Here is a 26,285-nt window from a genome sequence, read left to right as displayed (position 1 = left end):
AAGCCATGATCTAAAGTAAGAAGAGTGTGTCTTGTAATCTTTTGAGAACCAGCTTAACATGCAGAGATTGTATGGAGAGATTTACAGAAAGTTTTCTTCCGATTACACACAGATGTGTGGCCCTTGCGGATATTTAGAGGTTCCATCTATTTCTATTTTAGAGCTGTTGTTATTAGTATTTCTATATTTAAACAATGGAATGTATGTTATTAGTTAAATTAAGTTAATAATTAAGTTGTTTATCGCACCCGCACGTTTAAAGCGTTTAAGTCTCTTCATTTAGTTAATTCGAACGAATGAAAAAAGCCTTTAATTAATTGCCAATAGCATAAAGCCACGGTTGCATAAAACAGTTGCAAGGATCCGCCCATATTGACACACATACGAGGTCATTGCCAATGGCCAAAATAGGAGCTTATAGATACTTTAATTTGAAATTCGCTATTTATGTCAAATAATTTCTATTATAAATGGCATTTTTGTTTTTTTAGAACAGTGTCTAGAGCATTTTCCAAGAACGCTTCTTCTCTACATTTCAAATAGCTAGCCTTGTTTAGCGTTTGCTCATACACCAAACCCATTTGATTCTGCTGGTAAGAATGACGAATAGCATTTTTTTATTACAGATCGGTCATAATGTGATCTTAGCTTGTGCCCGTATCCAGAAACTATATTTTGATCAATTAGACCAAACATTCCCTGCACGTGGTCGTGCACGGCTGGTTCCCGTAAACCTCTAGCTGAGCTCAGATCATCTGAACCGATTCGTCTTCCTGTTTTATTCACTCCGTTTTCTCCTTCATTGATTTTTACTGATGTTTATTAACAAACAGAAACTGAGGGTTTCGGAAAACTGCTAGCCATTTAGCTTCTTTTTCATCCTCGGCGTCCGCAATTGACGAACTGAGGGTATTCTCTAAGGCATTTACGGCTTCAGCCCTTGCTCGAGGCGTTAAGGCAACGCCAGCGCGGTAGCGATTCAATCGAGGTGGCCTGTTGCTGGAGAATTGTGCCAAATCTGTTCACAAAGCTTTCCCAGCTTTTACTCTGCACCTAGGGTAAAATCGGCACGATCGAGATATCTGCGTAGTTCCGTTCTCTGAGCAATTTAGCCTGTCGAGTTAAACATATATTTGATATTTCTACTTCCTCGATGTACGTGAATAAAATTGGGGCTATACGCTAGAGACGGTAAAAAAAATTTAGTTTGTTTGTGCACGTAACCGATTTATGGTATTGATATTATATACAATGGTGACAGCTGGCATATGGTATGTAGTATTTTTCTTAAAACCTGCCTTACTTGTTTCGAATTTGTCGTGGTATAAGCTAGTTAGCAGAGTGCACGGAACGATGCATAAATGATGGCGAAAAGTTCGAAAATTGCAAGAGACCTACCTAAAGCACTTAATTCTAGGAAGACATAATCGATTACTTCTTGCGAAGAAAACGAATGTTCATCTTCTACGCCTCTACTTCTACTAATCCCACCAAATAGCATTGCTGTTGAAAACTGGAAAGAAACACCTTACATGAGTCCAGTACGTCCTACGTACAAAGGCAACATTTAATCTGATCGTGGCAATACCTTTACAATCAAAATGACTCATATATAATTACTTGAGCACCTTATAGATTACCGCTATGCATGTTTCGCCCTCGAGTTGCAGACTATGTTGCACTGTGTATACAAAACTTTCCCTTGTCTCCTATACCTAAGTACGGTGGACCTATATCATCTTGCGTTCTATATACGGATCTCCCATTTGTTTACATTAGCTAATCTGCCTTCTTGCACGCTATTCGTATAGACGATGCGTCGATACCTAGTTAAAGGTAGCAGAGATGTGTCTTCCTATTTTCTAGCTTAATTTCTTTTAGTTCGCCCCATCTTCAAACGTTTTTTCTGTTCCTGGGGGGTGCTGAACACACAGACACTCAACGGTACATAAAAGTTGATAGAAATTTTCAAGTGCTTGTCTCACTTCGCCCCACCGACTTTAGCGCCTTCTAGCCCATGGATATAAAGTAGGGTGTGGGCATGACGACCAGATCGGTAGCGAATAAGACCGACACAAAGTGTATTTATTTGCATAAACATCACAGGAAGCTCGCCGGCACGAGTCGAACTTGAAACAACAGTACAGATAGCATAAACCAGGATGAAGGTTCTACGGCGGCAAGAACTGCACTTAAGACGTAGCAACTGAACCGAGTGAGCCAGTGAGCGAAACAAGTTTATAAACGCGACGAAGAGACGCCGGCTCCCTCATAATGACGAACCGACGGTTGGCGGGACCGAGTTCCCTCCAACGAATGGGTTCCCACAACCGCCCAATCAACCCACCGACGTTCGCTTTTTCGACTGACTTCTTCGTCGACTCTCGGGGCAACATTCAAAAGGAAACTTTCTCTAGCAGAGGAAGACGGTGGAGGCAATGAGAGAAGAAGGGGACCCTTGCAAGCAGAAGCGGTGGCGGCGACGAGTTTCCTGGAAAGGTTATGCAGCTGTTGCAGTAACGAGAATGCATTCTTCCTCTATTCTACCAAGTAATATCTTTGCTCGCTCGACAAACCGCCGAGTCGGCCGGGGAATAACGCCGAACTGCTGCATATGTAGAGTCCGGGAGCGTCAGGATACCTTGTTGTGGCATCAAACGACCCTTTTCCTCGCACGTGCTTCGAGATGAGCAAAAGACCGATGTATGTCTGTCAACACGGCAAGTCATCATGGCTATGTGAGGTGATGTGCCTAGTGTTAAGCTGTAAACTCTATTCGACAACAGTTTGGCTAAAGGATTGAAGAGGACAGCAACTTTGAACGCTACGGTTAAGGCCGAGAGTGTTCACATTGTGCTGATGTGTTTCGAGACGGGCGCTGTACGAGCTCTGGATTCGGGATAGAGTTGGGATTCTGTTGGGAGAAGAAAAGGAAAAAACTGAAATAGTATATGTTCTTTGTATTTCGTGTTTTTTTTTACAGATTCCACCTTATCTACACGAGCTACGTATAGTCTAGGGTTTTGGGTATTGCGATGGCCGCTAAACTTGTCTGAAAAAGATGAAGCTTTTGAAGGGACGGTGAAATCCGTCGAGAGCAACTGAATTTTACTCAAAACCTATTTTGTTTATGGAAAAAAAACAAGAAATCATTGTAAACAATAGAGTCTCTCTGTGCATAAAAGAAAGCCGCAATCTACATTTGTAGATGCTTCTAGAATATGTATCGTCATATTTTAATTTAATTTTGAATCTTTTTAAAGTCAACTTTTTAAATGCTGAAGCCTTTACTTTTTTTGAGCTTAATATCAATAAGCAGAACAGAGAATAATGTATCAGTCACGAACTTTGGTGATGTTATTCAACTAACTTCTGTTAGATTAGACCCTGGAAATCTATCCTAACAATTTTTAGTAAAAAAAAAAAAAAAATGTATTATAATTCCGGTTTTGCAATGCACGGATCGTGGTGTAATATTTAACGATTTACACCGAACGACTACTCAACCTTTTCTCCGTATTTAACAGTGAAATTCGTATAGCATAAATAAACTCAGGTACTGATTAGTACTTTTTCTAAATTGTCGAATTAGTCCAATCATCGATGAACTTGAAGTTGAATATTGAACTTGAGTCTACGAAGTGAAACGGCCAGTTTTTACTAACGATGCTCATTTCTCATGTATCGAGCGCGGGCCGTATAGGAGCGTTCGTTTATATTAAATAGTGAAAAAGGATCCAGTTTCTACAAACAAAGATTTTTTTTGAGAGTTCTGCATTGCTCATGTCAAATAAATAGCTAACGTACGCATCATACAATACATACAATGTTCGAATAGAACATGGGCAACTTTGCCGTCTCCAACCTTCGGTTGCCAGCTTTAAGGTTACTTTAAAGATACAAGGGCTAAAAAGTAATGCAACTCTATAGGTGGAAATTCTAAATGCGTCTCCGCGGTCGCTCTTGGTATTTTTCTTTCTAGGAAACTGCGGGCATTAGAGACAGCTTACAATGCGTCAACAGCGATTTTCCACTTGTAATAGAAAAAAAAAATTTAGGTCAGCAAATTTCGATTCGTCTGACAGGGAAATGCGCCGCTCTCTCCACTCGTGTTATGTGCTGAAATAAATGTCTGTAGGTATACGAAAAAGAAAGGACAACCGTCCTTATCGTTTGCAATGTGCCTTCTGCAGGATATACTACCAAGGCCTTTTATATCAAGAAATAACTGTGACTCCTCAAAGCTTATCTTGTCAAAAGAATCTTCTGCAATGTCCTTTTAGGTGCCTTTTAGTTATCTAGGTATAAACAATTTAGCTTTTTGGAAAAATGTTCTAATGGTACTATTGCAAATTTTAATACAGTATTAGGTAGATTGATGTATCAATAGCCCGTCGTAGCATCTTTTTTCATATGCCCGTTGGCCAATGCGGCGCGCATGATTAAGCAGGGCAATTAGCTAGACATCCTGCTCCCAGCTTTCCCAGTGGTATCTTGTTGATCACCCAAATAACTACAATATAGCCCATTCATCATTCAACATAGCTCCAATCGTCACAAATGTTTCAGCTCAGCTCGGTCTACTGTGTCACTTTGCAGTACTAGACACCGTAAGGTCCACTATGTGTCGTAAAATTGTATTATATATACTAGATTCAAAGTTACGGTAAAATTGCTATTCTCGTACATATCATTGCCCCCCAAAATAAGCCTTGCCCGTCACGGTCATCGGCGTACGCTGTCCTTGTCGATACCGGTACCTTATTGCGTTAACGTGAGGCTATTCTTCCACAGTTTTTACTTTGTTTTGTCGATGTCTTGCAGCCAGGTTCGACACTTCTCGTTCAATGGCGATGTAGTGGTTTAGATGTGACCTTTCGTTCGGGAACAGCTGAGCCCGTATCCTTCTTTCAAATTGGTATAATTTGCCCCATTTCATGTTTTTTTCGTGCCACATTGATCTACACCCAGGAACTTTTATCGCTGTTAGTATAGACCAGAATCCCCTTGTATGTATGCGTGATTTTGTACGTGTTCTGTCAAAGAATGCAATTTTGCCTTGTGCCTCCAGCCTCTCAAAAGTGCCCCATTCCAATTCATTGCCTACAAATTCGTATGTGACGCTATATATATATATATATATATATATATATATATATATAGCGTCACATACGTCAGTTCCCGCCAGTTCCAGAACCCATCTCTTTCAAGCACCATTCTGGTAGTTCTTGACATTGTTGTTACCAAGTCTTCATATATCTGGCTGGGTACAGCTGCGTCCCTTCAATGTACTCTAGATATCATAAACTACCTACGTGTCCACAGCTCTGGAGCTTTGTAGCTGCTGCAAATTTCATTCAACGTAATGTCTAGAATTCGTGCTTCCTTTCTGCTAGTGTTTTCTTTTGAATTTGAAGAGCCTTCTCTGACCCCAGGTTTTCCCTTGAGGGAACTGCAGTCGTATTTTCGGAAGGATTAGATTTCAGCTGCAGCCCGCGCCCCATTTACCTAGCAATGTCTTCCTAATACGCGTACGCTAACAGGACTAAGTCGTATGGGAATAATAATAATAAGAAAAGTCCTATTATTCGAAAGGCTTCAATTTCGTATAGTTTACGTCATGGATGTTAAATCCTTTCTATAACTTTGGCATTAATTCTTCCAGTTTTGCAGTGAACGGCGCTTGCTATCTCTAAATTATTTGTGCAGTTCTCTTGAGGTTTCTTCTCCACGCCTCTATCCCGTTACGGATCACAAATACTTTGTACCGGATCGCGAATATCATTGGCAAGTCGCAGAACTCCCCATCCTGTCGGAGCTTTCACACAGTACGCATCGAACAATTCACACGTTCTTACTACGACGTTACTACATATATTTACTATATAACTGTATTTCGGCTCTCGTAGTTTTTTTTTTGAGACTTTTGCTGGCCTCGTTAGAATTTTCATGGCATCGCTCCTGATAAGTTGTCTACTTCTCAATCGCACTCCGGTATCCTCCGCGATAAATCATGGCGGTGGAGTGTCACACTGATCTCTCCCATTCCGTAATTGACCTGCCTTTCCGGTTCCCACATTTGCAGAAGGCAGTTTAGCTCGTGCCCGATACAATGTAGGATATGGTTGTGTCAATTCTTTTCGATGTTCTATTTGGCGTATGCTTTTCGCTTTGCTTGTACATGAAGACCTATCGCTAGCATTTGACTACTATATAGAAGACAGCGTTTTGGCTAGTACTCTTTCGTTCGCATTTTCTATTTTATTTAGTATGATTAGCTCCATTTCGAACGTCAATGGTTGCGAGGAGCGTGTCCCCTTTTGAGAGGAGCAAGATATGTCGCTTTTCAATATAATTCTTAGTCTTTCACATCCTATAAGTATGAAAGTTTCAAGCTTCTATTAAACTCACGCTTACCTCTACTGATGTGCATTTTGAGTAGTAGAACCCAGACCTACATACCTATTTCGGCATTAATATTTACGTTGTCGTAGCTGCTACCAGTGCTCTCAGTTGGCAAGTTGCCAGATATGAGGATAGCCATTCCGCTTCGACTTTATTTTCTATATCCAGTTTTTTTTCTCCATATTCCATTCTACTAATACTCATCAGACGCGGTACGTAATCGTATCCTTGTTAAACGGGTTCAGTTCAACGTAAGTTTTTTTTACCAGTAAGTCTGTCAGCAAGGGAATACCCTTATCAATCGTGCCGTTAAAAATCTCAGCACTCTCCAGGCGGTTGATATGATTACTCGCGGCGCGGGGCAGTGATGTTGTGGCGACGATAGCACGTTAAACGAGGTCCACATTAGCCTCTTCTTCGAGCTCTGTGAGCGAGCAGGATTTAACGAAGGGATGAGCTTGGACAGCGTCCTGGAATGACGACTTCGCTTTACGTAATTCTGTGCATTTGTGCGTGTTCCTTAAGTTTAAGTCATTATCAGTCTACCACTAGTACACTGTTGATCAGCTTGTCTTTGGAAACAGAAGTGCTGCCGAATGTGAGAACGTGATAGCCGATGTAAATTGCGAAGACAATAGTCAAGGTAATAACGCAGATACAGATGATTGCCGATTTCGTTCTCATTGTAGCGTCTAGAATACGTATTTGTTTGTCAGTTAAACACGCATCGGGGTGAAATTATAGAAACTACCCTAAAATAATTAATTGTGATTAAAAGCAACAGTAACAACCAACCATGATAAATCGTACGTTTGCTTTATCTAGCGATTTTGACTGTTGCATGCGGACCTCTTTACAGGTTAATGAAGTTCAGTAGGGAACTCATCATAGATGTTATCTCGCGCAGTACTAGCAAGATGCTCAATTGAGTTATGTTATTGGCACGGGCAGACGCAGAAAACATTGGCAAAAAATTATTACGTCAAACTCACTTTCGGTGGTCACAGGTTGTCGTAAAGCGACAGCTACCATTGAACGTGCTTCGGAGGGTCAGCAGTTAACGGATAGGCGTTTGTCGCTTTGATTATTTCACGAGCAGCCAAATGGCAAGGACATATGTCCGACGAAGGTATGACACTGATCTGTCTGATAGGTAGTAGAGCATCTTCTTGCTAAATGGCGATACGATACCACATCGCCTCCTGTGATTACCCAGGATGAAGATCGCAACGACTACATTGACTCGGTGAGTGCTATAAATGCTAGTATCACATGAAAATGTTTTTCGTTCTTCATTCTTTATCCTTAAACAACCAAAGAAGTGTCAAATAAATAGCGTATAGGCTAAAGGGATTATAGTATTATATAGATTAATACTTGTAATACAAACTGTAAAAAAAGGGTAGAAATATAACTAGGATAGGCGGAAAGTTATGTAAAGAAGATCGTATGACACAGTACCAATTCAATATTGAAGTTATAGTAATAATATAGTTGAATATTTCTACTAAACTATTTTTCGGGGTTTTACGTAGATTTGAACGTAAGCAACAGTAGCATCCACCTACGGAATGGCCGAATTATCAAGCGTGCGTTTAAAACTAGACAAATACATGAGTATGATTTTAGCATAAAATACATGCTATTGGGTCACTAGTTTGTAATCTAGAGGCAACGAAGGTCACTATGTAGCTAAATAACTTGTTATCATCCATAAGGAAAAGCTAGCACAACTAAGACTTCCTGTCAAATAAAACCCATGCTTTCCCTAAAGCATTATGGATCGCAAAACAAATCATCCATTGAGTAAGGGTTACGTAACGATCTCTGGCTCCGTGTGAGTTATGGGAGGGCATGTAGTAACTATTGTTTTGTACAAATGAATCGTGGAGTTATTTCCATGACTGAGATGAAAAGCTTCGCCTGCCGCACGTATAAGCACTGCAAGAACAATTAGCATTTGACAAATTGAACGTACCAAAAAATCTTGACCGTTTTTGCAGACACAATTTAGCCACTGCTCAGCGACCGCAGTAAAAAATAAAATAAAACCAATTGTACAAAATACGTTGCTTGTGACCCTAGGAAGAAAATTATCGTTCATTTTTTGGAACGTTTCGTTGCATTGTTTCCACATCTGTTGACGTCACACCATCGAAACAGAATGAAAACAAGCGTTACTATTCTACAGAATTTCAACATTATACAGGATTAGTTCGAAATGAGCGTTTTATTTCTTCGGCAAGACCCAGATTGTATGTAATCACGGTTTCGCGTTTGAAATTGCAAATTCGAACGTAATCCGTTAGCTAATTAGAATAGCTATAAACAATGTCCCATTGACAAGTGTTATTGAAAGAACGTTGCACAGATGTCTGCAGATAGTATTAACACATCGTTTTATAAGGACGCAAACACGTTTCCACAATAGCACAACTAATTCTACATATTATATTCTACATACATACTATAATTACAAGAATCTCCGCCACAGTACCATGGTGCTGATCACACGAATATACCGTGCCACTATGTCTGGAGCGGTTAAAAAATGGAATATATATATATATCAACAAATAGTATATAATTATATAACAATGCAATTACGATCGTTGTAGTTCGTGCGGAAATGATCAATTAATTTTGATAACCATTTTTCTGGCGAGAGGATGGCTAGCGTTACGCAATGTTGGCTTGCTTCAACTATATGGTAGGTCGCCAACGAAAACGAGACGAAGGGTTTTAGTGGAGGCTACCTCAGTAATCCTGGTTTTACGTATAAGTCAGAGGCGCCCTGTATGCGGTCATACATTCAAAGGCCGTTATTCGAACTCACCAGTTTCTTGGCTATTGTGTTGTACTCGCGCTGAACTCCACGTACGCGATAGCAGCAGTTTTTAGCGTAATAATAAGGGTTGATTAGCTTCGTTACAGGCGATTTTTCCATTGTCATTTTCTTTTTGTTTTCTTTCCTAAGGAGAAAGCAATATCATGCGTAAACATTCTAGTTAGGTCATAATGGAGGCTAAAGACGACTTTTTTTCGAAATGTATAACATTTTTATAATCAAGGTTCGGCTATGATTCATTATAAAGTACTTTCGTAGGTGTGAATAAAACGTAGAGAAAGAGATATAAGCAAATGTCCCATTACTATTATTATCATTGTTGTTATTATTAGCAGATAACTATATAGAATTATATAGCACTCGAGCAAAATTTCTCGTTTTTTTGAGGAATCACTCTTGTTTGTTGTGACTGTAATGCAATCGATCTATTCTAACTCCCCACTTTTTAGCGACAGTCACGAACAACTTTTGCTGTTACCACAGGTTAAAAAAGTTCTCGTTTATCGGTTATAGGACGTGCCTTTTTACCTAACAAAACTTAGCGCTCTTATTCGTAAATAGACTAAGGTATAAGTACCTATTTACCTTGAGTGATTTATTCAAGCGTCGGAAACAACATCTGCCATACCGAACTAGCTTCCATGAGTCATCCTGGATTATCGTGATTGGTTGAATTGGCTAGAGCTAGCTAAATCTACTTCACTACTTTTTATCTATCCACCTGTCGACGAGACCCCGCTCCCTGCGTCGTCTGACCGTGTCCTTCGCTGAAACAGCAGTGGGTCGACTCGCGTCCCGAATCTCTTTCCGTCTGCCCTATGACCGGTTATAGCCCAATGCGTAGCGGAACATGTCAGCTTGTACCTAGCAGCTGCTAGAGTAGATAATCAGCAGTGTCGCCTAAACCTCGTTCAACACGTGGCGGCCCGACGAAAGTCTAGCTGATCTAAAAAGTAGAGAAATAAAGCCGGGCACTTTTGGCGACCGATTAGCGAGTCGGTCAGAAAAAGGCAGGCGCCTGCAGGACATGTGGGACGAAGTTTACACGGCCCGTTCGAACGAGAAAGACATCTACGTTACTGACTGAAGATGACTAATGTTTGCCCTCAGTGCGTTTATCTAGGTTATATCGAAGTATTTCTCCATAGTGGCTATAACAAAGCGTATCCTCCTTTACTTGTATGTCACTATTATTATTATTACTTCGACTATAAAATTTCGAAGCTGAATGGGCAGCATCGTTTCATCAAAGTCATATTATAAACCACAATGGTTGCTATTGTATTTTTATAAAATATAGCATTATTATTTTATTTTAATAATATTATAATAGGGTAAAAATAATGTATGGCCGTTACAATCATAATATTAATAATGAACAAGGCTGAGGCACAAGGTCTACTTTTACGCGGCAGTTAGGCCGGTATTTTCTTTCATTTACATCTGCAATGTACTTCTTCCCCGTTGAGGTCCATCATTTTCCAGGTTACGCCCTTATTTATATGTTAGAGCAGTAGCAGTCACGTAGAGAATCTTTTGATAAGCGCGGTAAACATTCGGTGCTACCTCGCACCACACATCTGAATAGAATTTCCTATTATAATTTGTGTCTCTTTGTTAGCAGTTCATCTTATTTGAACAATTGCTTTCTAAGCGTACACATTGATAATGTGGTCTTGAGTGCCCATTTATTATAGCAACGCTTGGAGTCACGCAATGTTCGGGGCCTGACCCATTTATATTTGTCCCTTATGTGAACGTACTGCTTCTCTATGCAGAGTGCCAAGAGAACCTGCTGCATAACCTTCATGATGAATGCCTCATATTGTGGCCGTACAAAACAGCTCTTTTGATCGTTCCCTAATGCTGACATTTATGATTTCGAGAGTGAGTTGGCTAATATAAAATCTGGTCTATGATGAAGTCGTTTGTAAAACGTTTTAAATATATCCAAAAAAAAAAAAAAAAAGTAGACAATCAGGCTGAGATTAGTCGCTCTGTTAAGTACAATAGCAAGGCGTCTCGGTTTGGCGTCCGTTTAAAATTTGAACCGGTAGAGCGATTTTTTCAAAGTACGTCTAAAATGCTGCGTTCCGTCTTTGAGTTAGGGGTTTCGTCGAGCACATATTTTTCTATTCCTACCTATCTAGACTTCCTAGGCTGGCGTGTACATTGCAGGGGCGTGAAGCGTACATCTTTCTAAGCACCTAAGCGTTGTATTAACGGTGCGACAGAGACAAAGTCCACTCCCACAATAAACACTATCATCTATACGAAATGGAAAAGTGAGTATGGATAGTTACTAAATCAATCATGGAACTATTCTCTGTTAATTCGCGTTAGCGACTTATTGTGACTGGCAATGGTTTGAATTTAACCCGTTCGACAATTTTTCTTCGCTGTGTTTTATCATTTATTACAGTGTTTTACATACAATAATAATAATAATAATAATAAAAAATTTCGCATCGTAAATCACACATCTACACAATGTTGTGTGTAAATAAATCTTGCCACGCAAAGAAAATAGCCATACGACATTGCAACGCGTACCATGTACCCATAATAGTCTGTCTTCCGTCATATTGTTTATCATAATATCGCATTGTTAGCATTCGAGGCATGACTAAGCGCTACACGCAATGGATATCCATCATTTCCCTGTAAGAACACCGCCAGCCTGCTGTGTGCATGCGCTGTACTCAGCTACGGTACAATAGAAAATAACAAATCGTCTTCAATTATTCCAGTCAGCCATTTTACATTTACAAGAAGCATCTATAATACATGTATCTGTATGTGTATAGGGCTGTAGCTAGAAGGATGACTGTCGGTGGCGATCGCGGCTATGCTGAACGACATTATCATGGACTTTGCACTTGGCCGTTCTGAGTAATGAACGTTCACCTAGAATTTTGAACACGAGAAGTTCATCCCAAGCCAGGTGATTGATGATAGATATATAACGCGGAGTGATAATGTTCAAGCGCGTACAGGAACACGGACTAAACGATTGTGCAATGATCAGGAAAAATTTTAGCCGGGCCAAAAACGCACGTAGCGCTTGATGCATATTATATAAAAGGGGAGACTGGTTTCGAGGCCTTGAGCGTGCTAGCAAACGATAGAAACGTAGATTTACGTGATTACTCGTCGAGCTGACCTTGATTGAAAGACTCTGAAGATTGTGTTGACTGTCATCTGTAGGTGAATTTAGAAATACTAGCAGCTTGGCCGGGCTCCGCGATAGGAAGGTATCCGGACCCGCTCGCCTTGAAGTACTCCATTTCAGGGTAGGCATACTGTTGATAAGCAATAAGAATAGTACAAGGGTAACTGTTTACTTCAGGGATCCAATCAAAGAGTCAGCCTATTGTATTTTATTACGGTGTTATAATTAAGTTAATTTAGTTGAAAAGCTATAACTTTGCAACGAAGATGAGAGCAAACTTGAACTTCTACATTTCGAACGCGATAGAGGATCGTAGTCTCATTTGTATGAAAGCTCAAGCAGCGAAGTTTGAGTTTTTCTCAGATCTCCATCTTTGACTCATTGGAACACTAAATGTCTTAATTATGTTGGTCATCCTAGTAAATTCGCAGGTGCAACATACAATTCTTTAAGCTTGTCCTTTAGCGTTTGGTAACTATAAACATTTGAGATAATAAAAGTAGACGTTTTCGTTTTTATAGAATGACCTGTTGATGCTACGATCCAAATATCCTAGCAGACTTCATATTGTTAGGCGACACAGTGAGCATTGCTAAGAAGAGCTCTTAATGATGAATCGGTCAAGTGTCGAATAGTTGCTGCTATGGTTTGAGCCGGTTCCCAAAGTGGAATTTAGAAATCGATTTTTCGTATTTTTTCGAGAAATCATATTTTTTAAGGCCAGTTTACCAGAATATCTGAAGTCAAAACAAACAACGAAGCATGGCCTGAAAGCCTGATGGCCGATCGTCTGTACAGATTCGTAGTTCCACTGATTACTAGACTACTGAGAAAGAAATCTTACTTTATCTTGAAGCGACCATACGTTTCAAATTTTAGTTTGTCTTACAAAGATGGACGCAGGCGCTCGTCCGCTCAGCATCGGGAGACGTCCCCATGTCAAAAAAATCTGTAAGCATGGATACATGTAATACGAGTAATTTTAAACAAATTTTTTTTAACTTCTTCGAAAGCCGTTCGTTATACTGCGATGTTACATTCGTACATTACATAAGTGAATTATCGATTTGATAGAGCAGACATCGGTCCCGTCGGATACATAGCTAACGATGCTGTACTGTAAACATAATACAAACTGAGTCAGTTCAGCAAGATCTAGGGAATGTTACAAGATAAACAAGAAACCATTAAAAAAATATAATAATGACGGCATTAATAGTGGTACCTAACGCACATACTAAAAAACAACATATGTCTATTTGAAATGCTTCAGTCGAGACTTGTTTTACTTTATATATCATTTTTCAAGAAATCATCCCCTTCAGAACAGGTCCGAACCAAGAGTTAAGAGCGAAATAAAATAGATTGAAGTTAATTTAATTTATTTCTACTTTGAAAAACTATGGCCTGTTTAAGAAACCTCATTCACTTGTAGAAAAATCGTACATAGGCCAATGGATTCGATATGCTCGATTTAAAGGGAAGAATAGTCACATCAGCCAAATCGTCATTGCTAAATGTATATACTTGTTTCGAAGACCGACACATCATTCAATGCGGCCTTCTCCAGGCAAGCTAACTTCGTTGAAATCAATGTTTTTCTAAATCCAACATACCGAATCAAATGATTTTCTACAAAAAAAAAAAGCGGAACTTTGTGAAATTAGTCCTAGCTTGAAGTGTCCAATTAGAAATACACTATTGATTAGCGTTTCTTTGTTAATCCCTGGAAAAATTGAACTAGAAACTTGTACGAATATTTTTCGGATTATATTGCATCTGTGTACGATATTAATCCATTTTGATAGCATAAATCTTGTTGTGGTCTGCTAGAAGGCGGTTGTGCAAGTCCCTAGCGAAAACAAAGGGTACTGTATTCCTTTAACGTCTTTTAATACTTAACGCCGCCATTTTGCACAATATTCATAGTAGCAATAACCCGCTGTTATTCATTGCTTATACGACGAAGCTTTTTTACTGCATAAAATTTACAAGAAAGATAAGTGCAAATCTGTAGAAGTAGAAACTTTCCATGGTTCCTCGCCTCTACATGAACGTTAGGTTCTTTTGTGTTGTTTCTGCAATCGCGGCGCTTGTGTATATACGTATCGCATGTTGTCACTGTACGAGGATATATTACACATAGGCTGCGTAGGCGCTTCTGTTTTTTTAGGGCCCCCTAGATGGGGATTATTTGAAGGAGCTCGAAAAGGTTTTTAGAACGAAGGGTAAGTTGTGGGAAAACAGAGACAGGCCAACGGCCTTGGCCGAGGCCAAAGCACGAGACGATATGCGAACGCCCACAAGCTTCAGCCCGAAAGAGCGGCCAGCAGCCAGTCGGCTCCACGAAACCCTAGTTCTTCCAACGCGGTTTTGGCTGTCAAACATTTACGATAGGCCTGTCGCTATGTTTTTTGGTTTCCTTTCGGAACGGAATAAGGAGTGGGTAATTAGAGGGTTAGGCACAATAACTAACGGTATCAGCCAAGCTCATCAACCGTCATTATAAGGCTTAATTTTGCCGCCAGCAAGTCAGCAAGCTGAACATACGTTGCACACTATATTGGCTACGTTCGATTGGCTCTACGTTAACTGAATGCATTTTTTTTAATGAAGAGTATTTTTCTTTATGAAGAGTATGTCCGGCGTGAATAACGGTGTAAAAAGGCTGGAGATCGAGATATCTTGGTCAACACAGTTCGCGGTATAGGGATTGTCTGCGTATTCTTGGTAGATACCTTGCTGTTAGTATTTTCCATTCTTCAGATCCGTCATTATATATGCCTCGAGGTAATCGTATTTTACCTTCAAGTATATCTTGTCTCATGTCTCACTTATAATATTTATTTTGACTCGATGGTTCCTTTGTTTGCCATTGGAGATGCCATAGAATTTTTGCTTACTTAACAGTTACAAGTTTGGCATTGCAGCAAGGTTTTCATTGTTAAAAAATGCATCTTAATGGTATGTATGAGTTAATCCCAGTTATGTTTTAGTACAATTAAATTTGTTTGTCGAAGACAAAAAAAAGATCAGCCCAGTTCTTGTGTATTGTATGTGCCTGGCTGCAATATAGCCACCTGTGTTGTTCTTTTAAGAATACGTGTTAGCCAGCTCCCTATATTCGTTCTACTATGCGCACGATGCCCGCATCCTATCCCTGAGATCACGCTTAGTTTTTGTCCACGATTTCACCCTGCTAAACCTCTACATTAATACGTTTCTAAATGGAAAGATACATACAGCTCTCAATTCTCAACCAGAGCTGAAGAATCTTTCAAGCTTGGGTTGGCTAAGAAATTGTATAATTACAAAATTCATAGTGCTATTACCTCACAACATTGAACGCATACACTGTCATTACCAGATGCGCCGCTTATACCTGTTGCTTATGATAGTATCGCTGTTTTAACGGTGTTCTTCGTTTCTTTCCGGGCAGACGAAAAGGCAGGGCTTTAATTCGCCTGGATAGGTTTTTACACGTCTGCTCTGGTACCCCCTGCTTTATTTGGTGTCATAGTCTGCCTGAGCGGTTTCATCAAATTGAACTAGTCGACGCCTGTCGCACGACTACACTGTCTGAGATGCTATGGGCCTCCAGTGTTCAGTGTCCGATAGAGTAGGGTGGCCTTTAACAGCTTTCACTGTTCGAGCTTGCCAACAGCCAAAGGTTCCAGGCAATTCTACTATTACTGCGACCCTGTTTTTGGTTCGTCAAGCAGCGTTTAAACAGGAAGAAGGAGTATTTAACAGCTGCCTTAGCAGATTCACCGTGCACCGCTGCCCTGAGCTCGTCTTAGACGGATTCCAGCTATTTGCTCTTAGCATTTTCCTGAACTGGAAAAGGAATGGCCTGTCAACGGCCAAAAGTGGGCTTTTTCACTTTTATCGTCTGGATGCTTTCTTTGTGCCGTCCATTTAGTCGTAGGACAAGTCATCGTTTAAAGATTGTGATATCACTGCCTGTTTCAGAGTTAAGTCAGAAAACGTGTGTTGGAGTTTGGCGACAGACTCTAAGGGCGGTCTACATAGTGGGATCACCTCAGTCGTTGCGGTCGATTTCTTCCTACCACCAAAAGCCTTTGCATGTTGAACTGCTGTTATATTGTTAACAATTATTCGCAACAAGCTAGCAATATCAAGCAAATTAATCTACATGAAGTGCTGCAGTTGAGCAATAGACAAACCGTTGCTCGACTGCGCACAGTTGCCACGGCCATAATCGCCAGGTAACGTATCTCTTCTCTGGAAATCGGGGTTATTGCTTATTATCACATTAGACCCTATATAAATGTATATGAGTTTTATTCCTTTTGGTGTAACGAGTTGTCTTTACCTTCTGTCTAATAAAAATCCAGCCACGCAAATAGATGTTGAGCGCCTAATCCATTGTTATCATTCACCCCCTGCAAGGGGTACGCTGTTTGGGCGTACACTAATTCAGATGACATAACAATGAATAAGCGCAGCTATTGTTGAACAACAATTACCATATACACCCCCCACACACGCGTATGATTATCTCGTACTAAAGAATAAGATCTTCCTAATGACCAATAGTCGAGCCTTCGTTGTAGCTAAAACAACAAGCACAGCCTACGCATTAATTTGTCCAGAACGAAATCGATTTACATACAGAGATAAACGCGCAGAGACAACTGTGTCAGGCATAGGAGTCCCAGACTGAAACGCTATACATTTTCATTAGATATGCGTTATTTTCATTTGCTTGCAAAGTAGAGTCAGCTTAGGAATGGTCTACGACTTACCGTGTCCTAAATGATCATTGATGTACTTTAAGGTTCTAATAACGCTATTAAACGTGTAATGAACATATCCCATGCAGATTGTTCTATACGTAGATTGGCTAGAAGATAGCTAGCCTATGAGATCGATTTGCATTGCATCATTCATTACTGTTATTAGTTACTAGATAGGCTCTATTTATCCCCTAACTACACTTCGTTCAAGGTGTCAATGCAAATTGGCTAAAGCTCCGACAATGTGTCCTACGTACGTCTGTGGTAAAACATTGTTCATCTATTGAGACTGACGGGTCCTTCGGCAACGTTGAAACCTTTATCTTTTTGACCTTCATGCGTAAGAGATATATCGAGGCATCGATTGCCGTTCACTTCAGTCTACAATACACTTCTTACTAGTGGTTTGCGTGCGCAGGGTTCGTAGTGTACCTATACCTATTCGTAGAGTCTTTTTCAAACATTTACTAGTATTGTCGAAGAAAAAAGAACAGAAACTATTCATTAATGTATAATACGCTATATTGTTTATACTACATGTGATAACGATCTCTAGTTTATGCACACAACTCTTCATCGTCGCCATTTCCACAGTCGTGTAGACAGTTTCAAAACAAGTCTTCTTGATGGACCTTAAGTAAGTTTCTTATTCCTAAATTTGGTTCTGGATACGGGTTAGCATGAACAGATAACTGACTCATCGAATAGCGTTTTAGCCATTGGCGTTCGGTGAAGTCGTTGCAATCACTCTTGAGTCATATTTAATATTCGCATCTATCTCGTTATATCATTACCAATATCCTAGCTTTATATCGTAGTAAATATCATTACTATATGTGAATTGAATAGGTATCCTTTTATATAAATATATGGCTCGTCCAGAGAATTGTAAGCCTTAAGAAAAATAGATGATTCATCTGGATAGCCTATAGCGGCTGAATAGACCGTTTAGTTATCGTTGTTTTTGAGATTGTGAGAGCTGTATTATTGAAGATTTCATTAAAAATGGTGCGGCTTACATAGTACTCTTAATTAGCGCACCAAGTTTGTATGGCAGATAGTGCAACGATTTCGTACTTAAATTAATGACCTACCTTTGGCCTGGTTGAATCGATAAGGTATTATAGAGACAGAGGTACGCTATGTTGCTTTTTGGCAGCAAAGAGCATTTACTGTCTAAAATGAATAGTGTGCTTCAATTTGTGTTTTTTGATTACAAGTGATTTAGTTGACACTGATGAAACATGCCTAGCCCTAGACTGAGAGCATATATGTAGTTCGATGAAGCGTTAATTAAAAACCAATTTTTGTTTGTTTTCAAGACAAATCGACAGTAGACACTGCGTGATTGCTTTATAACAATAAACAATGGGCTCGAACCCATCGACCCCAACACTCAACAACCATTGTTCGAAGCCCCACGACTAAATGCTTATTCCCTTTTCTACTCCACTAACTAAAATTCGCATAATTTTGATAGTTAGCAAACGTTTAGGGTTCCGTTTATCGGACACTTCATACCGACATCTATTTACCCAAAGAAATAGAAAATAATAAAAAAAAATGGCCTATCAACGAAAACGGTCCATAGATAGCAATCTGCAAGCATCCACAGTGCTCCAATATACGTTCGATAATACAGCTAAGGTATATCGGAAGATTTGCTTCTTTTTTTTTTTTCTTTCTTCTTTTTGTTATGCATTGAATGAAGCGGCCTATAAACTTTCGCGGCTCGTCAATCGGTAACTTGAACTTTGCCAATGCGGCGAGAGATAGCTATTATGGCCAATAGCTTTTATTACATAATATATACGGAATATGTATGCTGTACATTGCGTTCCACATAACAGGATTATCTTTGTACGCATCCGAGCGCAAGTAATGCGTACATTTATCAGAAATAAAATGTTTTCGTAATCGGCAGATGATCTAGATATTTTCTAGCGTTTCGCTTCCTTCAGCTACGTCTAACCTATTGTTTCGAGACGACTACCTATGGAGCTTCGGAAGAGGCAGGAAGCCATCCTAATGTGCCACTGGGACGCGCCTGAAGGAAAAAAAGACAAGCAAAGTAAAGCTTTAATAGAACGGCGTGAATATACGATCGATCGCGATATTGTTAGTGAGCTTCGGTATGTTATTCTACAACTCATAGAATAGCATCTAAAAATTGTCAGTATAATAATTTTTACTACTGATCTATATATTTCATACGCACGGGAAAAATCCCAGGTTCTATTATAGCATACAATAAATTCTACTAATATCAGAAGCCCAAATATAATATGGCATATCGTAGTTAGCGGCGTATTATAGCATCACATATTACTAGTGACTTATATAATATTTCCCGTCTTAGTCTTATACTCAACGATGTTCGCTAGCGTTTTTCTTTCTGCCATAGCACAAATGTTTCGACACGCATAGTTTGTGTGTCCTGCATTCAAGGTTGGGCTATCGTTCATGGCGGCGCTACGCTGACGCGCCGCCATTTCTCTATCAACACAATACGATCTGAACGAGCTCTGGTGAACTCTTATATAGAAACGAAAAGCTTATGTTTCCGTCGCTCCTTCGTAGAACTTCTGGTGACCCCTGACGACAACAGGATCAAGTTGCTGAATTTGCTATTATATCTACGACTTGAAGAAGTTCAAGACGGCAACACTGAGGACAAGCAGAGGAAAACGCGCATTGCCGAATAACGAGAATGTTGAGGGATGGGGAACACCCTGCTGCTGGCACCACGATGTTCAAGGTCCGGAAAGGTTACGCCTGCAATGATTCGTATGGTTACCTGCTTGTTGATGATCCCTTGACAACGGTCGATTGCGCGTTCCATTTAGATCTTTTTTTTCTCTCTTTTCATAAGATGGTAACATGCACTTCAGTTCCGCGGGTGCTCCCAATGGAAAAAAGTTGTGCGGCATCGCTGACAATAATAACTTGAACTTTTCCTCCTTTTGTTCTAGCGAAAGGCCAGAAATTCAAGATTTTTATCGAACAGCATGAATCAAATGAAGATGGCTTCGCGTACTTCTTGAAGACACGTGTGTTGATCGAGGTTACCACACAGTTCAGAGGCATTTAACTTGATTTCTGTTATAGCTGATTAGAACAAGGTGAAGCTTTATTTATACGACGATACGCTTAGAGGAGTTGGTGAGGACGAAGGCTTGAAATCAAATTCCAGACGCGTATATACATAGCCTTACATTGGCTCAATTTTAGCCGGTGCAGAGCCGACCTGCTTAGCAAGGCCGGCACCGAACGAGCTGACGATCTAACAAACGATAGCGGATAAGTTACTCACCCTTTAAGTAATTTTAAGTAAGCTGATACAACGCTAAATTACTTCGCAGTCCTCGCTTTAAAAAATTATGACAGTTCATATGGAAGTTGCTCTATCCAGACAGGCGAGAGCCTCCGTTTCCATCCATATTATTTGCAATTTTAATGCATTATTAATTAGCATACGTAGCTCATAGCTCCGCAACGGCAAGTACACGGTGGCTTTGATAGTTCACAGCAAAAGTTTTCACTAGAGATAATATCTTCACTGATTTCCAAACATGCTTAAATTTCAAGTGATCCTAATTTTAGCAAGCACTTGTTCTTAATCTGCAATTGTTCCATCGTTCGAAAATCTATTCTATGTTAAACGCTATATGTTTAACACACACAATAAGTCAGCTTTATAGATAAACATATCTTGAATGTAATAGTCTGTCATTGAAGTTTGTTTGTAAATAAATTTTTCTATTTTTTCGTGTGGATTCTGAACAAGTTTATGCCCGAGACGCACACAATTTCTCGTGCGTAACCTTCACAGTTTTGCTTGTCTTGCACAATGTTTTGGAACGTTTAACTCTGCAGGGTCTGCTGCTGCTGCTGCTGCTGCTGGACATGTGGACTTCCACGATTTACATACTAATTTACATGAAGCTTTTACAGCTTTATGACAGGTTTTATTCTTCCAATGTAACTTACAAAATTGGCATGAAAAGGCGTCACTCACAATCGCAGATTTATGATCTGTTCATTATAATCCGCCTATCAGACGAACAGAGAACGGAAATAGCAGCGAACGTGTGGCGTAGTAAGGCCAATAATGAGAGACAGAAAAATTGTTTCTCAGAGAGAAGGATTGCTATCTAAATCTTATTTTGATTTGACACTTTAAACTTACTAAGGTAAGCACGTATATATTTTTAGATATGCCACGTTTAGGATGAAATTTCAAGGTGAGCTGAAGGATCTGTCGTTAGATATTCAATATCGTATTGAACTGAGATGCCGTGACGTTTCACATCTGGAGAATCGTAACAGACCCTTTCTACCTAGATAGTGTTTCACAAATATGAGATATTCCAGTTCTAGCTAGGTCATATTTGCGATACGTACACCTATACGGAAACTACAAGAGCTTTTCTTGATCGTCGTCCTCATCATTACGTTGTAGGAAACGAATAGTATGAAGCAAAACTACTTGTATATTGGCTAAATCCTGTGACATTGGAGAACGAGGCGTACCTTCCTTCTTGTGTATGAGCTGTGAGTGTCGTCCTTCTCACGGTCAGGTTATTCTATCTGAGTTTCTACAGTGAACCGTTGGACATATAGGAAAACAAATCTTGGCAATCGAACTGCTTCCACTGTTTACTGTTATCTTTATTTCTGCTACCTTCAACGAAGCGCCACTAATAAAGATGTTACTATCGTTATCTGCACATGTAACACCAGCAACAATTTTACGCAGGAGACGTTGACCAAATGGACATAATGCAGATATACGTGATCACGCGTAACATTAATAAAACTACCGATAAATTAGAGCGGAAGGCTCATAAGGTTACATCTGTCTCTGTCTAACACGATTGCCACTTGTGCGGGCCTGTCTTGTGGTGTTCGATATTGTCCTGTATCGGCCTGTTGTAGTGCATGTTCTAAAGGCGGACAAGCTTGCCGTACGACAAGGACACGATTCGTTCTTTAACCCAAAGGCAACTATGTCCGTCGAAAACGTTCTGGCAGCTTTTCGGCTCGGCAATGTCGGCGAAAAATTAACACAGATTTTGTACATGTTAAAAAAATTCGCTTTTCCCAAAAAAAAAAAAAATCCAATATACGATAGAATTAAGTGTAAGTCGAGGTTCCATTAACTTAAAGAGGTATTCCAACATACTCTTCCTCCATTTCGAATGCAACATCAGATAGCATTAGATGACAGACATGAACACCGGAAATCTATACATGACTGTCAATTTGAATAGGAAATCTTATCCGCAGGCTGAAAACTTGTGTCCGATACTAATCGGATTTAGCGTGATTGTAATTCTGGGGCGTACATACCGCGTTGCGTTTGCTGGAATAAATTTTAAAGAACATTTAAAGAAAAAATGACGTTTCACTATATGTTTCATTTTCATGCCCAGGCTCAAAGACATGATTCACGATTGGGTAACTATATGTATCAGCTTCATTACCGCCCCAGTCATCGCCGGGCAAGAGTCAGTTGAATACAGTAGATGAGAAATACGCCACCGAAATAGCCTAACCAGAGTAACTCGTAATCTCATTAGCCACGCTTTCCAATTTTATAGGTCATTAACTAGCTCGTTACGTATCATACACGATTCTACATATGGGAGTCACAATTAGCACTATAGGATCTTCATGGCACTCAAAGCAGTTCTTCGACGCCTCACAAAATTAGGCCATAACAAAGGTTTTAGCATTGAGGGGCCTCGTCTTTCATACAACTCGAATTTCGTCCGACCAAATTTTAACTAAGGCATGTACTAGTCGTTCTATAGGGTCTATTGCGGCGACTTATGAATTCGGTCGTTTGGTGGGATTCTTTTTTTGGCCATTTCCGTAGTACACTTTATGTGCATAGACAAATTGCAATTGATAGTCACTTTTCAAACGAGCTCGAGCCCCCTGTAGCGGTCCAAGTAGAAGAAAAAGCTGGCAAACAGTGCGCTGTTAGGTAGACAGACCCGCAGAACTGGTTCGTAATAGCTACGTGCCATGCGTTTCGGTACTCGAAGAACGGCAAAGAACACTACAAGCATTTGACGATGGCTACACAGTGAAGATATTCCTCTTGACAGTCCGCAGACCATTACCTCGGCCTGTTCTGTATTGCGTCCCTAAAGGGAAATTGTTGCTTTTCTCTCATATATAATGCGTCTAACACTATTTTCATAGACTGGAGTTAATTAGTTTTATTTTTCTAACAACCGAAGGACGTCCAGCTCTTAAACCGCTAGAATCTTGTTCAGTCTACCATATCTGAGCCTCTCCTGGCAAAGGAGTCCTTCGAGCGAACGTCACTCCTGCGTTCTGCCGCTAAATATCATAGAAAAAATCTCTATGCTAATAATAAGTCGTTTCAATGTTCTTACCAGTCCTTTTTCCAATGGATCAAAAGTACAAATACATTTAAGTAAATCGATATAAAATAGTTGATTTATAATAATTATGATTATCTCAATCGGGATTATGTTACTCATGGGCATAAATTATCTATACGCTTAGCTAGTTGTGCTCCTTTTTTGCCGAGAAAGACCTATAGTGGTGGCAAAAAACCCAACAGTGAGCATATTTGCTATGTTCTTACCAGCAGGGACCAGAAAAGAACTTTCTGCTCGGTATTAATATAGAAACATGCGATGGTGGATTACCTTATATATACTGGTACCGTATCGTATCATATCAGTGTAAGAGAGATATTGATACCGTAAGTATGATATCTGATAAAAACTAAAGCTAGCTCTGTTCTCGATTACGACTAGGAATGACGATGACGTCCAACTTGAAGTCGTGCAAAAGCAACTTACCTTGACCTAGGCCGAGCTCATCCAGAGTAATATAAATAGCTAATATTTATCGAAAAATTACATAAAACCGTAAAATGCAACACTGGTTCTATTTTGTTTAGCTAAAATATTAATCCTAACAAATATTTTTACGGGATGCAGGTTCATGCGTATTGTTATCTTCCGCTATCCACTTATCTCCTAGCTATTTAAAAGTATCTGCGCAATATCCTTACCACTTAATTTCAGTTATTACTCGTAACGAAGATCAACACAAGAATGCACCAAGTCTATAGCTAGTTTCGGCGATCACCTCTTTTTGATTATGTCGTTTCAGGGTGACCTTTCGATCGTGCCGTAAGGGTCGATCGCATGTCCGCTTGGCTAAAGTGAGGTAGTTCCCGCGGGCATAGCTTGCGACCTCACAGAATAGACAGTGCTGTTGTCGTTTTCTGAGAGCCTTACAGTTGTGCCGCAGTTGAGTTTTTGCACGCTATTCATGGCTGGATTTTTCGCGGCGTCACTGTTTGCCCTCGTAAATAATGCCCTTGCAATCAGAGTTGACGCACACGCGCATCGTTCGCCAGGGATGTCCACTGGCAAAAGATTTGCTGTCCTATCAGTTACAGCCAGTGTTTTTAACGAAAGTAAGTTCTAACCATAAAAAGAAGAGTCACATATTTTCGCTATTTTCCAATAACTTGTACCATCAAAAAAGGCATTGCATTTTATGTTGAGTGAACGATCTGCTCACTGTAATCTGTGCTGTTACCGTTGAAATTGGATTTACCGCCCAGAACGGTCCAATGGTACGCGACAAAATTTAGCACACAATTGTAATATCGATTTGCCATTTGTATGTAGCTTTTTTCTATTGATACATGTTGACATATCTTTTTTTCAGTAAATTATAGCTCAGCGTCGTAAAATTACACACTGACTATATATGGACGGATCTATTCGAGGTGAACTAAAAGTGGCCTTCTACGTTTGTCTACCCTCGTATCTGTCATGTCAAGACTGTCCTTCGAGAAAACCTTTCGAGATCTACGTCTGCCGTCACGCACTGTCTTAATAAAAAATCGCTCGCATTTTTATAGAACTGTAATTAATCCTTTACCAAGATTCTAGATGTGCTATAGATTATATAACGTTATTTTTGCTGGAAATTCTTGAAGCGTGTTTCTACAACATACTCATCTATAATTTATGAAGTTTGTTGAATACGCTGGGCAAAAGTAGGAATAATAATAATAATGATAAAAACAAATAAATACATTTGACATATTGCTCTATTGATATTTAGTCTGTCTCTTATATTCGCCGATATGACATAGTGTTTCATTTTTTGGCTTTATGTTGTTTTAAAAATATACTGTATAAAAAAACAGGCATGCATAGGAGCCTATATATGAGAATTTACCCCGCGAATGATATACCTTTTCGATAACGGTCCGCCTTGCAGCGGATCTATGGGGAGCTTGGAGTTGTCGGAGTCATGATCTGAGACTACTGGCCCAATAAGCATCAGGGTGCTAGCCGCGCTTCAGGGACCAGTATCTCAAAATGTTCGTATGTCTAGCTGGCCTAAGATAGCGTAAATTTATTTGAATAGTTCCCCTTTCTAGCAGTACTTTTAATCTAAATTTCGGATTACGTAGATAATATAAAAGTCGAACCCATGTTCTTGGACGGTGGCGTGATGTGATAAAAACCAGTCGATTATTTGTTTCTACATCACACACAGTAGCTTTTCCCTACCTAGGCTGAATGTTGTTTTCTCAAATGGAGAAACACATTTACGGTAGGTCAGCAAATTCAGCCTTGTGTCAGAGAAGCCTGCACTCTGCTGTTGACATAGAGTATAGAAGGTTATAGAACCAATTATGGCGCTTCGGTATGTACGAACGATCAAACAGATTTTCACCAATAAAAACCTAACTCACTGAGGCGAAACAGAATGAAAGTCATCGCGACGATGGTACCTGTCTTCCATCAAGTCAATGTTAAAAAATGCTGAAAATGTCAGAATAGTCAACACAACGGATGTGACGCCTGTATACTCGTACTATCTTTCATGCGCTTTGCTATTATAGAATAGGAACAACGAAATCGGCGTCTCTATTCCACTCTGGCCGCACTTTCGCATAGCGGGTCCTATAGCGAAAAGGCAAAATGTTCGGGTTAAGAAGCTGGATTGGGCACAGTCGCTTATATCGCTCATTTTTTCATTTGCCACGAAAAGCAGCTCCCATCAGTCGCGGTTATTGTGCAAA

The 26,285-nt window shown here is 39.8% G+C and overlaps 1 long non-coding RNA gene across 1 annotated transcript; it reads left to right on the top strand.

The window, feature by feature from the left end:
• Positions 1 to 7,272: 7,272 nt before the first annotated feature.
• LOC111272394 (uncharacterized) lies at positions 7,273 to 25,273 on the top strand. The gene is made up of 3 exons (XR_002687498.1): positions 7,273 to 7,651; positions 24,347 to 24,656; positions 24,914 to 25,273. It is a non-coding gene; the product is annotated as an uncharacterized LOC111272394 (long non-coding RNA).
• The last annotated feature ends 1,012 nt before the right edge of the window (positions 25,274 to 26,285 follow it).

Source organism: Varroa jacobsoni, unplaced genomic scaffold (genome assembly GCF_002532875.2).
Source record: "Varroa jacobsoni isolate VJ856 unplaced genomic scaffold, vjacob_1.0 contig02149, whole genome shotgun sequence".
NCBI classification, from domain to species: domain Eukaryota; kingdom Metazoa; phylum Arthropoda; class Arachnida; order Mesostigmata; family Varroidae; genus Varroa; species Varroa jacobsoni.
This window is presented reverse-complemented; position numbering and strand designations above follow the sequence as displayed.